This window comes from Onychomys torridus, chromosome 1 (genome assembly GCF_903995425.1).
Source record: "Onychomys torridus chromosome 1, mOncTor1.1, whole genome shotgun sequence".
Classification (NCBI taxonomy): Eukaryota; Metazoa; Chordata; class Mammalia; order Rodentia; family Cricetidae; genus Onychomys; species Onychomys torridus.
Window position 1 is genome coordinate 6,821,168 of NC_050443.1, and position 13,142 is coordinate 6,834,309.

The following is a 13,142-nucleotide window of genomic DNA, read 5'->3' on the forward strand; positions in this document are numbered from 1 at the left end:
CTAAATGCTGAAATGAGATTGAGGTGTTCAAGACCAGCTAGTGGGGTCACTGTGTAGTGACTTCATCATGTCTACCCCTGGTACACTGGGGACTTGCCCTTGTAGAGTGTTTGCACAGCAGACTGGCAGTTGCTCATCACTCCTTTCTCCCAAGTGCTTTAATGAAGAAAACTCCCTTGTGTTTCAATGAATCAGAAACTACTTTATCTAGATGTACTAACCTTTTCCCCCCTCCATTTCCTTTGGAAAAACTCATGAATGATAAAATCTACAACACCTTCTCAGTACTTCTTGCCAAATGCAAAGGACTGTCTTCCTGACTTACCCATCTCTCACCCCAGGAACTCACCTTGACAGGAGGCTCTAAGCACTCATCAGAGAGACCCTCCGCAAAACTCCCAGTGTTCCTGCTACTTGGTTCCCACTTCTCTTTCAAGGAAAGCTTGTCCTTATAGTTTCCAGTTTTGAGAAACAACTCCAAGAGCAGTTGAGAAATCATCTGCTCCTTGCTCTGCTTTTCTGGCTACAACCATGAGGGAAACATCTCCCAGGATCTTTGCAACCCTGCTTTGCACAATTATTTGGAGGGAAGTTGAGCTGTGTACCTGAGGAGTTAGAGCTTTCTTCTCCAGACTGGCTTGGAATGAACTCTGCATTGTCTAATTCAAGGTCATTTGCTGGTGGCTCTGGCTTAAAAGATTTTTTGAACACTGAAGCCATTCTGGTGAGGATCCTCAGAAAGAGACAACCATCACAGATCCATATCTGACTTGTGACTTAAGGATCTGTTTCAACAATTTGTGGATGTATAAAAGCTATGAATTAAAAAGAGAAGAGACACATGGTTAAAGTTAAAAAAAAAAAAACTAAAAATTAACCATTATAGTTGGTTTCATTGTTACCTGACAGATGTATAAATAACAGCAGCAAAAACAAGCAAGAAAACAAAACAGGAAATTAACCTCTCCAGATGGTTCAGTCACAGATGGAATCCTAACTCAGGCCCAGTTCTGTGTCTCACATGCAATGCTTGATGCTTCTCTGGAAAGAAATCACATCCTAAGCAAGCGTTGCAAGTCAGTGTAGTGAAAGGGGACAGTACCACACTGAGGGAGTATCAAGACTGGCATCCATCTCCCAGGAATTCTCATCCTGTCTTCTCATATAGTGTTCATTCCAAACTTGTTAGAAGTTCCTGATTTCCATAGTTTTGATCCCACACACTGCAGTGAAGAGGGGAAAACCTCTGGCAGTGGAATTAGACAGAGGGCAGTTCTCAGAAGGTGTTTGCAACATTACATAGAAAAGAGAGGCTGAATCAGGCTCAGCTGTGTAGGCAGAGAGAGGCACCTGTATTTCCTTACGGGAAAAGATGATGTTTGGTAGATATGATTTGAGGACTCTACTCTGGGGAGAAATTAAAATGGTGTGGCCACAAATGAGTGGTTTCATTTTCCTTCATCTTTTTCTTTCCTTTTCTATTTTTTTTTTTTTTGGTGTTTTTTTGTTTTTGCATAAGGGTGTCTTGAAGCCAGTCTGCTTACAACCTCACTAAGAAATTGACCATGACCTTGTCTCAATTCTATGACTTCTACCTCCCTAGTTCTGGAGTTCCAGAGCTATTCCACAACTTCAAACAACCTCTTTTGTACTAGTCTATATTGTTTTTATTTTGTCTTTTTGATGCAGTGTCTCTCTATAGCCTTGGCTGTCCTGGAACTTGCCTTGTAGACCAGTCTGGCTTCATACTTGAAGAGATTCACCTGCCTCTGTACCCCAAGTGCTGGAATTAAAATTCTGTGCCACTGTCCTAGTTAGACTTTTTATCACTATGAAGAGACACCATGACCTCAGCAACTCTTACAGAGAAAACATTTAATTGGGGTGGCTCACTTAACGTTTCAGAGGTTCAGGCCATTATCACCATGACATGGAGGCATGCAGGCAAATGTGGTTCTGGAGCTGAGAGTGCTACATCTTGCAAGCAAAGGAAGTTGACTGACACAATGGTGGTATCCTGAGCATAGGAAACCTCAGTGCTTTCCCCTAGTATGACACACTTCCTCCAACAAGGCCATACTTCACTCCAACCAAGCCACACTTCCTAATAGTTCCACTCCCTATGAGATTATGGGGACAATTATATTCAAACTACAACATTGGGAAGGACACGTCTTTAATAACAGGAAGTAATATGACAGGACACAGAAAGGCATATAAGGCATGAGGAAATAGGAATTTGCTTTCTTTTGGTGGAGGATTTTGTAGAGGTGAGAACTAGTGGCTTGCTCTCTGCCTCTCTGATCTTTCAGAATTTACCCCAATATCTGGCTCTGGGTTTTTTATTAATACAAGTTTTTCAGGTCCATGTTACAGAAAACCTCAAAGGCTGCCCAGCCCACAATGACACACTTCCTCCAACAAGGCCATATCCATCCACAAAAGCCACACCTCCTAATAGTGCCCCTCCTCATGAGGTTATGGGAGCCAATTACATTCAAACCACCATAGGCACCTGACTGGTTTCCTACATGTGCTCTCTTTGTTAGTTTGAACTATATACCTGGAAATTAATATCTTCAAGTTTGAACCACAAAGACTGTGGTTTGATTTCAAAAGACCCTTGATCTCAGCACAAAACACAGAACCCTAAATGCCATAATCCCAAAGAAGGCATGATGTTCAGTCATTAAAAATTCTGAAATCTAAAGTCCTCTAAAACCACAACACTGAAAATTTTGAGTGTTGAAATCTCTATGAGAATAGCAGAGTATCATTAGGAGTCATTTGTATTAATACCGTTTTTCCTAACCACTGGTGTTTGATTTTATCCTAGGTCTCTGGCCACTTATTCTCTGGTTCTTGCTTACTCAAATGGTATTGGGTATGGGCTTCTTCTCGAGGAGTGCTCTTTATGTCTAGTCGGGTTATTGGTTGGCTACTCCCACAAGTTTGTGTCACAATTGCCCTAGCGTATTTTGCAGGCAAGACAGATTATAGGTCAAAGGTTTTGTGGCTGGGTTGGTGTCCATATTGCTCTTTTTGTATCCTGCAGAGTACCTTCCTGTACCAAGAGTCTAGAATGTAGGGGTAAAGGCTCCATGTAGGCACCAGCTCACTTTTTCCATGTTCAGTGATTTGTATGGCTGTTGTCTTCATACCTCAGAGTTCAGTGTGCAGAGAGCAGCCCTTTGTCAGCAAGAGCCTGGGTTGTTTGGGGATTTCCATGGGACCCCCTTGGCCAACAACTCAATTAAATATAACCTAGTCCAACTTCTGGGAGCCTTGCATGGTGACAAGAGATGGCCAGTTGAGCCTCTAAATCCCCCATTAGTAGAAGTCCTCAAAGGATTGTCCATATAAATTCCAATGTGTTTCTACTGTACTAGTTTTCCATACCACCTCAAAATGCCCAGAATTCCAAGTCTCTCCCTGCACTCTCTCCAAGCACCCCATCTCCCTCTCCACCTCATTGGTTGACTCTTGTTTCTACCTACTCAGTCTGCATGTAAAACCCATTTTATTTCTCCCTCCCCTGGAGCTCCATGTGTCACTCTGAGACTACTCCTTTTTTCCTAGCTTGATTATTGTTTACTTGTTGGCTAATATCCACTTGTAGGGGAATCCATACCATATTTATCATTTTAGGCCTGGGTTACTTCACTCATATTTTTTTCTAGTTCCATCAATTTTATTTCAAATTTCTTGATGTCATTTTTTAACAGCAGTGTAATATACCATTGTGTAAATGTACCACATTTTCTGTACCCACTCTTCTGTTGAAGGAGAACTAGGTTGCTTCCAGTTTCTGGCTTTTAGGAATAAAGCCACAATTAATATGGTTGAGAAAGTATTCTTGTTGTTGGATGAGTAATCCTGTGTGTATATGACCAAGAGTAGCATACCTGGATCTTCAGGTAGATTGATTCCCAACTTTCAAGAGGGCTTCTCTTATAATCTTCCACATTCCTCAAATCTTTTCTAATCCTCTCCTACTCCCTAACCACTGTACTTTATTTTCTTTCTCCTTCTTAGAAACAACAAAAGCAAATGGGAAAAAAATTACTGAAATAATATAGTGTCTCATCTGTGTTGGCCAACTCTTCCTGATATGAAACTTGCCCTTGAGTGTGGTTAATATACACAGTATCACTCCATTGAAGAAAATTGATTTTTTTTTCTCCTAGCATGTTTCAATTGTAAATAGCTTCTTGGGTAGGGGTAGAATTTCACAAATTTTAATGAAGTATAGAATGAAACTGCAAGAGGAAAGGAAGCAATGAATGAATGAATAAAAGAAAGAATGATTAAATAAGGAAAAGAATTCCAACTTAATGAGGGATAATGTTTGTGATCTTGTACAAGTGATTAGATTTTTATAGGAAGGGGTGTACAACAGGCTCCTTTGTACCCAGCAGTAAACAATCTTCAATTCTTAATAAATAATTCTATTCACAGCAATATAATCAAGTCCCCTAGCCATGTAAGCCTCAAGTTTATGATTATCTATGTGGTGACATGAAAATAATCGTCATCTGCATGCTTTGTGATGACAGATTAGCAAGTGCTGGGGTGAAAGGCTGAGTCTGTCCTGTGTTGAGATGAGACTCTGGGTCCTGAGTTGCAGGTGTATTATTCCCAGGTCTCCTTTTCTACTACAGGAGTGATTTCCAGCTTAAATCTAGATCCATATCACCATCTACATAGGGGGTTGAGAACACTTTTAAATGGCTTTCCACCAATTACATGTCAGTGCAAAGATGCCCCCATCACCAGAGCAAATCTAACGAAGCAATTAGGAGTAATTAGGAAGAAAACATCACTGTGAGTCTCCAGTGTTACAAGGGATACAGAAGGCACAAAAGGACAATGCTAAGACTATGAAATTGGTTGCATGACCTTGATGAATATGGGACAGGCTGAGAGCTTTTCCCAATGCCCAGCCATCCCTGGAGATTTTTTAACTCTGAAGAAAAACTGAATTAATATGCATGAAAAAAGCAGATGCAGTAGATAATCTTTATTTCCTTTCTTTAAACAACATTTTCTAAAAGACAGATTAATTTTTACTGTACAGTTGTCATTCATTTTTTATGAATTATACTGCACTCCTTTCCATGTTTATAAAATAATTTAAATAATTAAATGTGTAGCTTCTCATTTAGAGTTTTTGCTCTGAAATTCCTTATAAGTGGAATGTAGTGCACACATGCATATGTTGGCTGATACAAACTTCAGAACAGATTATAGTTATTGGAGTAATTTTTATTAAGTCTTTGAGAATATCATACATATATATATATACATACATATACATATATATATATATATATATATATATATATATATATAATGCACTTTGATCATGTTCTTCCACCTTACCTTCATTCCTAAGTCCTCTAGATTTACGCCTACATTCCCGACCTCTCCTAATTTCATGTCCTCCATGTTATTACAACCCACCAAATCCAATTTTTGTTCTCCATATACTCATAGGTGTACAAGTCCATCCACTGGAGCTTGCTTGACATACTAGGGGTCACATCCTTAAGGAAACCTAACTCTCTCAACCAAGAAGCCATGAACTGTCCATAGCTCCTCAGTTAGAGCTTGGGCTCTCAGGAACCCCTTCCTATGCTAGAATGTTGAGTAACCTGATCATGTACAGATCTCATGCAGGCAACCAAGCTGTCATTTCATGAGTGCAGTGGTCCTGTCATAGACAACAGATCATATTTTTCTCTGATCCCTCCTGACATCTGGCGCTTACACTCTTTCCAACCCCTTTTCCATGATGTTACCTGAACTCTGCAGTGAGGAGGATGATACAGATATCCCATTTGTGACAGATCATTACAGAAACACTTATTTACTGCACTTTGGTCAGTGCGATAATCACCTTCACAGTACAAAGAAACCCCTGTGATGAGTTCTGAATGTAGAACTAATCTAGGAATATAGATGTATGGATTTAAAGGGCAGTTTGACACTATGTCCACTTAGAAAAATAATAGCAATAATTTCATCCATGGGGCCTGTGAGCTTTTGGCCAGATTTGCATTATCAGGCATGTATTTCTTCTTGAGAAGCAAGCCCTAAATCCAACCAGAAATTGGTATTTTACCCTTGTGTTACCATCGTACCTATGGGTATATCTCACTATGCCAATCAAGGATTAATTCTCTGTTGAATTTTTATGTCAACTGCTGTAAGATATGAATTTTTCTCTTAGTGGTTAAGCATGCATTTTAAAGTTGGGTAGCACTTTCTATTTCTATTTTGACCATTCAAAATATGGACTGTTATGAAATTATTGTCATAATTAAAGTCTTACTTTGGGGTTCGAGTTGACAATGTGGACTTGCGAGGTTACCATTGCCATCTCATCTCTTTTAATGTATGATGCAATTGTTTTCCGGGGACCATGAACAAACTGATCACAGTATTTGTAAAATGATCCTTTGACAAAAAATTACATATGCTAGAAGTGCAATTGTTTTTAGAACATGAACAAACTGATTACAGTATTTGTAAAATGATCCTTTGACAAAAAAAAAAAAAATACATATGCTGGAAGTGTTCCAAATCTAAGTTCTGAAGCAAATCAGGGATCTCCATTTATCAGAAACAAGACCACAATAGTTACTGAAACCACAATTGTGCAAAACTATCATCATGTCTGCTCGCAAGCACCTCCATAAGGAGGAGTTACAAGTAAAAACATGTCCAAGTTCAAGAGGTACACCACACACACCCAGTCCTGACAATTCCACAGATACGGCACCAAGCAATCTTGAACATCCCTTATTGCAGGCTCAGGAAGCATGTTTCTGGCTGTCCATAATTCCTGCAGGTCAAATACTAAGATCAAGGATCAAACCAAATCCCATACCTAGGTTGCAGGTCTATCTTCAAGCCAGTTCTGGCTCCATATCAGTCACCACAACAATCCAATGCTTCCATAAATCATCAGTGTAGATCCTGTGCACTGATGACGTGTCCTGGTTTCGAATCTGCAAGGAGCCAGTGTTCTTATATTTTGGGTTGTGAGCCTAGCCTTTAACAGCTTAGCCATCTCTCTAGCCCAAGGAGCCAGTGTTCTTATGTGATGTTTGCAAAAATAAATCTCAAGTTTAGGAAAAAGGAGCTATCATGTATCCAATAATATAGAGAGTTTAAAATAACACAAAAAATTGTTTATGATAACAGAGCTAGTCAGATAATTTGGCTGAAAGTTTCAATTGAGTAAATCACAGTTGGAATTAATAGAACATTAATAGAATTAATCTACCAACTGAGGATATGGCTCAGTTGGTAGAATGAGTACATAGCATATACAAGCACAGAGCTTGAACTGCAGTACCACATAAACTGATTAATGGAACATACCTGTAATCCCAGCCCTTGGGAGGTAGAGGCAGGAGCTTCAGATGTTCATGGTAATTCTCAACTACATAGTGAGCTCTAGGCCAGCCTTAACTATATAAGTCCCCATATCATTAACTTACCTTTTTAAAAACAAACTCCCTCCTCCTCTGCCAGAACATATTCCCTTCTCCTAGGCCACAGCCATTGTCTAGGTCCAACCAGGCAAGCACATCCTGTGCTCCAGCCCAGACTCCTGAGTCAGTCATCTTATTCCTAAGCATCCTGCATTCAGTCCAACACTCAGACAAGACTGAGTCCCACACCCAGTCCACTGGCCCGGGCTGGTGAGTCTCTTTCCAGCTTCCAGGCTTGGGACAAGAAGCACATGCTGTGTATAGCCCAGTTTCCTGTGTCCACATCAGACACACACCCAACAACAAAAAACTACACATACACAGGGCTCATTGCAAAAGTACAAACAATATGAAGATCAAAACAGCATGTGCCCTTCAGCATCCACCAGTTTTATAGAAACGTTCTTCAGTGAGAATCACCTAGTTGATCTGCAGGATACAGATCTTTAAAGGGACAGCCAGGAACTTTATTTTTAAAAAAACTCAAGGAGTTTAAAGAAGACATAAACCAACAGCTAAATGAACTTAAAGATAATAAACATGTAGAGTGATATCCAAAAAAACCCACAAATATTAGGCAAAATGAAATGATAAACACAATCCAGTATTTGAAAGTTGAATTCAATACAAGGATAAAAACACTGAAGAGAACTCAAAATGAAATGGAGATGGAATTGAAAAACTCCACATCAAAACTCAAGAGGAAAGCCTTAGAAGCAGAATGGACCAAGTCAAATATAGAAATATAGAATATGAAGTCTTTAAGACAAAGTAGGGGAATGAGACAACACAAGAAAAATAATATTAAATTTGAAAGAAAAAGAAAGGAGAGAGAGGGAGAGGGAGGGAGAGAGAGAGAGAGAGAGAGAGAGAGAGAGAGAGAGAGAGAGAAACTGTGGAACAAAATGAAAAGACCAACTATATAGATGAGGGAAGAGAAACTCCATAATATGTTAACATGATAAGTGGAATGGGACCTAGAGAATGTAAGTTAAGATCCCCAGCACCCACATAAAAGCTTGGCATTGTGGTACAAGTCTGTAACCCTAGTGTTAATGGAGGACAGAGATGGTGGACCCCTGACACTCCTTGGCCAGCAATCCTAGCAGAATGGGTGAGCTCCAAGTACAGTCAGATAGACTCTGTCTCAAAATACAAGGTAGAGAGAGATGGAGTATGACAGTCAGCATCAACCTTTGGCCTATACACAACACACAAACACACACACACACACACACACACACACGAAGGTGAAAGGCCAAATAAAAGAACAAATGTAATCAGCAACTGCATTGAAAGAAGAAGTCTAACAAGCATATCAAAGCTTGCCTAACTCTTTTCTTAAGAAGCCAAAAATGAAATGAGAGGAGAGTGAGGGAGAGATGGAAAGAGATGATGGGGTGAGGGTGAGAATGTAAATTTAAAGTTAGGGAATCTTCTTTTGGATTTAAATGAAGACTATTTCCTCATCTTGCCATGAACAACAACACATTAAGAAGATTAGAATACTACTCCTGGGTTTCCCCTCATGAAAGTTTATTATAGGTTCGCACTCAATTTATAAACCTTGTGTGTTATGACCATAGATTAGGGCAATAGAAAACACATAGTGTAAAGCAAGGTGACTAACACAGCATATCTCTATTAAATAAGAGGAGGAATATGAACCATGTGAGGCCTCAGATTTTTTTAAATGTGAGAAAGTGACAAAATTTCAGAAATCTGATTGCCAAGGTAATAGATGTTGGTTTTGAACAAAAAAAAAAAAAAAAAAAAAAAAAAAAGCAGGAATGGCTCATTTTATGATAAAATGATATTTAGTCTACACAGACGAGCAGCTGATTAAATATGGAATAAAACCTGTGAACAGAGATGCTGAAACCAAAACTTATGGAATTCTAAATGTCTTAGATTCACAGACAGCTGATATGTAATGAACAGCCCTTAGCAATGGGTCTGCAGCAATGGTTCAATGGTAAGAACACTGGCTGCTCTTCTAAATGACCTAGGTTTGATTCCCAGCACCACATAGTGGCTAACAACCATCTACAGCTCCACTTCCAGGGGATCTGTAGACGAATTGCTAAACAGTTTTATTAATAACAAATTAAAAAAAAACCCACAGCCAGATATCAGGGTTCAAACCTGAGAGATCAGAGGAATAGGAAAAGCCACAGCTAACCTCACCTCACCAACTCCACAGCTTCCAAAGAGACCTGCTTCCTGTATATCCATGCCTATATGCCTTTCTGTTCTGCCATCTCATTTCCTCTCTGCCCAGCTACATAACTTCCTCTTCCTGCCTAGCTCTGTCACTTCCTCTCTGTCTGTACAGACCTCCAGACTTTTATGGTTAAATAGTGTTGAAATTTAAGGTGTGTGTAGTTAGAGTTTTCCTGCCTGGCCCACAGTCAGGACAAATCTCTCTCACCCGCCAGTCCCACAGTCTCTCAGACCCAACCAAGTAAGCACACAGAGACTTACATTACTTATAAACTGTATGGCCGTGGCAGGCTTCTTGTTATCTACTTCTTCTATCTTAAATTAACCCATTTCTGTTAGTCTATACTTTGCCACATGGCTTGAGGCCTACCAGTGTCTTTACATGTTGCTTCTCATGGCAGCAGCTGGCAGTGTCTCTCCCGCAGCCTTACACTTCCCAGAATTCTCTTCTCTCTTGTCCCGCCTATACTTCCTGCCTGGCCACTGGCCAAACAGCTTTTTATTTATACAGAGCGATATCCACAGCAGGTGTGTGCCACCATGCCTGGCTCTGTTCCCAGTGTGGCCTTGAACTCACAGAGATCCAGACAGATCCCTGCCTCCTGAGTTATAGGATTAAAGGTATGTACTACCACTGCCTGACTTCTATGTTTAATATACTGGCTGTCTTTTACCTCTGATCCTAAACTTCATTGGGAGACACAAATAAAATATCAATCACCACAGGGATCCAATGCCCACTCCAGCCTAAGGGGGCACTGACCAAGCATGGTGCATAGACGGACATGCAGGCAAAACATTCATACACAAAAAGCTAAAAATATTTTTTCTTGTTAGGAAAAGAATCCTTGTTAATATGGGGGGAAAATAACCTGATACATCTATATCCCCCAAATTGAATACTGGCAACTGACAATGTAAGTGAAATGAGATGGACTCCATGGAGAATTATTACAACATGGTACTAACAATGGTTTGTTTTGCTAAGTCAAAAGTGCCCTGAGGCCTGATGCCAAAAGAGCTAAAAGGGGACAGTGTTAAGGAGCGGAAGAGGGCTGGTAGTGGCACATACTTTTAATCCCAGCACTCAGGAGGCAGAAACAGGCAAATCTCTGTGAGTTCAAGGCCATCTGGTTTATAAAGTGAGTTCCAGGACAGCCAGGGCTACACAGAGAAACGATGTCTCAAAAAAACAAAACAAACAAAAAAAGAGCACAATGGATTTATGGACCAAGAGCCACCTAGCTAAAGTGCACACCCAGGAACACCTTACTGTGTGCCCACAGTACTCAATCAGTCCCATGCCTCCAGCTCTGAGCCTGGCCCTTCCCCTTCTCTGCCACCTGCCTTTGGGGGCAACTCAGGAATTTATATTTCTGGAACAACTGGGGATAGGTAGGGGTACACCTTTGGTGGTCTTGACATATGACTAAGACTCTATTGCTTTACTTTGTGAATCCTGGGCCGTGCTTCCTAAAATTCCCCCTCAGAATGGGAGCACAGCAGGAATGATGACTAGTGGTAACTTTCCGCATTTGGATTTCAACTGACTCTTTTCAGGGTTCTAATTTTGAGGCTCTAATAATAGTCACCACCCCTTCCATTGGTCTCTTTACACCTAAAGGAAGAGTATGTGTACCTGTGGGGGAAAAACAGCAACAACCAAAAAAACCAAACAAACAAACAAACAAAAACAAAACCTTTCAGTAAAATCTAACTGAAGGAACTCTTCATTATAAACCAATTTTTTAATTATGCATTTGTTTCCTGGGGACTGCATGTGCCACAGCATGCTGCTGGGGCTCAACTTACAGGAAACGCATCTCATCTTCAACCACAAGGGCCCTGAGATCGAAATCAGGTCTTCTGGTTTCATGGGAAGCATTTTACCTGCTGAGCTAGCTCTCAGCCTCAACTAACTTGCTTTGCAAGGGTCTTGCTGTGTAGCCAAGTCTGTCTTCATTTGGGTTTTTATTGCTGTGAAGAGACATCATGGCTCTTATAAATACATTTAATTGAGGGGGCTCACTTACAATTTCAGAGTTTCAGTCCATTATCATTATCATGGCGGGGAGCATGGTGGCATGCAGGCAGACGTGGTGCTAGAGCTGAGAGTCCTACATCTTGACTCAGAGGCAACAGGAAGTCAACTGACTGAATTTCACAGATTGAAGACTGAGAAAAGAGACCTCAAAGCCTACCCCCACAGTGACACATTTCCTCCAACAAGGCCATGCCTCCTAATAGTGCCACTCCCTTTGGGAGCCATTTTCTTTCAAACCACCACAAACTCTTCCCTCATGCTCCCTAGTGCTGGGGTTTAAAGGTATGGGCCACTACACCAGGCACAACCCTATCTTTCACCCTTCCCACAGGAAAAAAAAAAACAAAAACAAAAACAAAAAAACACACACACACATGTAACATGAATCTTAAATGGTCTTATTAATAAAAACAAACCCAGAGGTAGATATTGGGGTGAATTCTCAAAGATCAGAGAAGCAGAACAAGCCACAGCTAATCTCACCTCGCCAACTTCTCAGCCGATCCTGTTTCCTCAAACTGGAAGCCTCTGAGTCTTCAACCAAATTGAAGCTGAACTGCTGCTAAAATCCTAAAAGCTTAAAAAGCCTATATTTCCTATTCCTCACGCCTTATATACCTTTCTGCTTCCTGCCATCACTTTCTGGGGTTAAAGTTGTGTGTCCTTCCCAAGCAAGACAGGCGATTTCAAGTGCTAGGATTAAAGGTGTGTCACCATCACTGGCTCTTTCCAGTGTGGCCTTGAACTCAGAAATCCAGATGGATCTTTGCCTCTGGAATGCTAGGATTAAAGGCATGTGCTACCACTGCCTATCCTCTATGTTTAATATAATGGCTGTTGTGTCCTACAACCCAAAGATAAGTTTATTGGGGTGTCACACTCTGTCACATCTGTTAAAACAAATTTGGGCATGGCATAGTGGCACAAACCTTTAATCCCAGCAGTAAGGAAATAGGGTGGCAGAGGCAGAGGATCTCTGAGTTCTAGGCCAGCCAGTCTACATAGCAAGCTCAGAATAGCCAGGACTACATACAGAGACCCTGTCTCAAAATAATAACAACAACAAACTCACTGAAGGAAATTAAGAAAAATATGTGAAGTCATTTTATTAGAGATGTACAAGCGGCAATTAAACATCTGAAACTGGTGTTGTATTTCAGAATACTTAAGGAAATGCAATGAAATACACAGTGCAATGTCACAATGCCCTCAGTAGAGTAAAATCTTCAAGGATTAGCCACATGGTGTACACGCCGGGATGGAAAGGAACAGCCACTTTCACACACTGCTGGTAAGAATGCAGTAGGGAGCAAACACATCAGAGTTGGCATTTCCTGAACTCTTCTTAAAATATCCATCCATAACTCTGGTCT